Source organism: Lissotriton vulgaris, chromosome 4_1, assembly GCF_964263255.1.
Source record: "Lissotriton vulgaris chromosome 4_1, aLisVul1.2, whole genome shotgun sequence".
Lineage (NCBI taxonomy): Eukaryota > Metazoa > Chordata > Amphibia > Caudata > Salamandridae > Lissotriton > Lissotriton vulgaris.
In genome coordinates this window covers 561,085,779-561,090,005 of record NC_141691.1, presented here as the reverse complement: position 1 = coordinate 561,090,005, position 4,227 = coordinate 561,085,779, and the positions used below count along the sequence as shown (strand labels likewise).

The 4,227-nt window shown below is 40.1% G+C and overlaps 1 pseudogene; it reads left to right on the top strand.

The window, feature by feature from the left end:
- The first annotated feature begins 2,282 nt into the window (after nucleotides 1-2,282).
- Nucleotides 2,283-3,222, top strand: LOC147722254 (uncharacterized; annotated as a pseudogene).
- The last annotated feature ends 1,005 nt before the right edge of the window (nucleotides 3,223-4,227 follow it).

Below are 4,227 nucleotides of genomic sequence, written 5' to 3'. Positions count from 1 at the left end.
TTTCCAGTCTAATGTCCAGTGTGCATTCTCTTCATTTTCATGTTGAAAAACAATCTGAAACCCTTGATGGAGATAAATGCATCATTGATTTATTGTAGTGCAGTCTCTTCTGTAGTGACCATCCAGGACAAGTGGATTCTTTCTTTTGGTCTCCCGGTCTGAAGGCAGAGTCCAAGGTTCTCCCTTTAAATTGCTGCTTAGTGTACAAATGCTCCAAATACTTTACAAGCCCGGACCTTTCTTGTTTATAATGTAGCCCCTGGGTGGGCCAGGGCCTGTGGGCATGTGGCATTTGAAAAGAAAGGAGAGGTTACCACCACCTCCTCAGGGCTTTAGTTTTTTGGGCCCTATTCCGATGTCATTCGCAAGGCCATTCCACAACAATGACATCAATTGTGAAATTATTGGTAGTACCCCATTGTTTGGGCACAGGATCATTTCAATACACTGAGGCAGTATTTAGTTGAATGTCACTACCAGCTCACAGTGCTGAGCTACAATCTTGAATGTAGGAACACATCAACAGCCTAATACTGTTTCCACGAATTGAAGATTTTGCCAATGTGAAGAGAGATCTTTATGCTGTGGGTTGCCTACTACATGTGACTGGAGCAATTGATGGCACACATATTGCTTAGTGTCACCACATGAAAAAGAACAAGTCTATCACAATTAGAAACCATTCCATTCAATCAATGTGCAAGTTGTCTGCTTACCAATTTTGTAGATCAGAAATATGTGTCCACATTTCCCAGGATCATCAAATGATTCCTTTGTACTAAGGAACAGCACCATACCGCTGCAAATGTCACACTTGAACCTGAGAGGGCCTGGCGTGTTGGTAAGTACAATCTGTCAATACAATTTTTGTTTAATTCAAGTCTAATCAATAAATATAAGTATATATATATATATATATATATATATATATATATATATATATATATATATATATATATATATATATATATATATATATATATATATATATATATATATATATTTATATTTATATATTGATCAGTTTCAAAGGAGGGGTTCTTCCGGGATCCTGCTCCTGTCGTTAGGTGGCGCGTTCATCGGCAAACCCGAAATGACGAGCAATTAATTATAAATCCAAAGGTTGCTTGTAAGCATAACGCGCACTCGGCAGTATGTATGCTCAAGTTGTTTTATTCCTCACAAAAACGCTTGACCTGTGGCAGGACTTATAATATTTGATTTGTTACAAATTTGAGTCAGTCAAACAATATGCATTGATGCTGTGAACCCCAGGGGGGACTGTGTTGTCTGTTATGTTTTATTTTGATACAACAGCAGGCTGACTTTTCAATACTCGAATTCGCCTATTTTTGTTTCTTTCTGGACTCAGTCAGATCCTTGTAAAATTATGCATTTCTAACCCTTATGATTTGCAGTAATTTAGTTTGGTGTTAATTTACTCCATTCCAAGATGGCGCTTACATTTACCAGTAATACCAACAAGCCCTATTACGTGGACGTTTTCTATGTTGAGTATCAGTGTCCATTGTTTATGTTTATTTAAAACAAGCAAAATGTATTGTTGGTTAACTTGTGATCAAGACACATCCAGTGTCGAAACTCGTAACGTTTTTATGAGGAATAAAACAACTTGAGCATACATACTGCCGAGTGCGCGTTATGCTTACAAGCAACCTTTGGATTTATAATTAATTGCTCGGCATTTCGGGTTCGCCGATGAACACGCCACCTGATGACGGGAGCAGGATCCCGGAAGAACCCCTCCTTTGAAACTGATCAATTGACCTTGAGGGATCCCGGCCGTGATACAGTGGACTTCACGCACGCGAAGAAAACAGGACAAGTGGTGACGCCTTTGCCCCGTACGGTAAGCCTTCTTTTGTGGTTCCCGTGGTGTCTCCCGGAATAAGCTAACGCAAAAGTACGGCGGCTTCTCCGGTGTAACGCATGGGTTACGGGGATTGTGCTGAGACGGGGCAGGCGGGTACAAGACGGTATACATCGTAAGACGGAATACACACCATTGTTGTGTGATTCAGAGACTCTGACCGGTATTCTTGTCAAAACCACCCTGGAGTGCAGCTAATACGGCATCAGGAACCGCAGATGGCAGTGGGGCAGTATGTAATTGCGATAATGAAAGCATAAACTGTGTTCTAGAACACGAAGCGGTACGGAGTACCGCAGGTTTCCTCATAATACCAACGCGAAGTAAACAGTTGTAAAAATCGGGTTGCACAGTTATTCAGACATCAACCAACGCGGGGCCATACGTAGATATGGACGAGGAAGGAGAAAGAAGACGCAAGGCAGCGTCATTATTTGCCAGAGCTCCTGGCAAAAGTGGACCACACATTGCAGCACAAGAAAAACCTACAAATGATCCCCTTAATGAACAATTAAAGAAATATGAAAAACTTAAAAAAACAAGAAACTGACAAATGGTGGGAGGCAACATCACTGCAAGATTATGTAGACAAAGCGATGGTACCAAGAGGTCTCAGAATCTACATAACCCCATCACATGAATCACTAAACCCCAACATGCTGGCGGAATGGTCACAAAATTCTGCAAGTAGCTCGAAAAATATGTTATGCATATTAATTAAATATGCCTGGGAGGATCGAGAGGTTATCCTACAACAACTTAAAGAATTGTATGATGTATTCCTAAAAAGTACAGAACAGGAAACAATAAAGAAATTTAAAGATGAGCTGAAGGGCAGACTAAAAAAACACGAAGAAGACATTAAATATCGAAAACAAAGAAAACTACATCGTGACTGCGGTGACTATGACAGTGGACGCATCCTGACATACAGTCCGAAATATGATTACCTGTACAATCAACAGGATGCCAAAACCAGTGTACAAAATCCTGCTAACATGGAAAGTGACCTAACAGAAGTGATCAGAACAAGTGATTCGGACACTGATATTTCACAACTATCCTCAAGCACAATCCCTATAGTTGATATTACTAAGAAACCGGCACATTTTTTACAGGAATTCCGCGTCCTAAGAAAACGACGCAAAAAAGAAATGGAAATGCGGTATCAACCGCCTCCCAAACAGATTCCAACACGAGGACGTCCAAGGGGAAGAGCAAGAGGCAGGGGAGAGCGCGACAGAGACGACTCAAGCTCCAGCAGAGGAGAAGAAAAAAACAGCAAAAAACCAATGGGAACCAAATGTGGGGGTTACAGAAAAAGAAAATAAATATGGATGAACAAACGGTAAATAAAACCATAATAAATTTATCATCAAGAAAACTTAGTTTTGAAGAAAAACAAACCCTATGCTTGGGACTTACTTTTTGCCTTACCGAACTATTTAACTATGCTGACACAAGGGTAGATGTTTTTAAATTTATCATGAAACTTAAACTTTCCAAATGGCACTCATTAGTGAAGAAAAAACCTGGCACTAATCCAGAAACATCCAAGAGTATTCCAGATCTTACAGTGGGGGACAAGGATATGCTACAAACTGTTTTCCCCTTAGGGGGTATTTCATCAAATACCGAACCTACCCAACAGGTAGTGGGAGTAAGAGAAACACGCACAGATAGAGCTGCCAATACTCCTTTTAAGCCCAAATCCGTGTCCTTTCCTACTCTTCCCCATGACTCTATCGATACTTTTCATGAAGTAGTGACTAAAGAACTAACTAAATTGAAACATACTCGCCCCAATGCGAGGAAAGGAGAGATTAATCTAACCAAAAAAGAGATGGATTTTATTTTCTCCCTTGCTGATGATAAAAATGTCATTCTACGACCATCAGATAAAGGTGGCAATATTGTGTTGTGGGGCAGAGACCTGTACATAAAAGAAGCTTTACATCAACTTGATGGGGGACAGTTTTACTGTAAAAGCAATATGAATGACTACAACATGAGCATCATAGCAACATGGGAACAACTCACTGAATGGCAAAATGAGGGATTACTGTCTTGGCATGAATTTCGTTTCCTGAAAAAAGACTACCCCAAACTCCCAATATTTTACCTTTTACCAAAGGTTCACAAGAACCCAAGAGAACCTCCGGGTAGACCCATTATTTCTAGCATTGGCAGTGTAAATGAGAATCTGTCAAAATACATCGATCACTTTATCAGGATTTTTGTTAGCCAGCTTCCTTCCTATACCAAAGACACCACTGATTTTTTAAACAAACTAGAAACTATTCAGTGGGCAGAGGGCCTCCTACTCATTATTATGG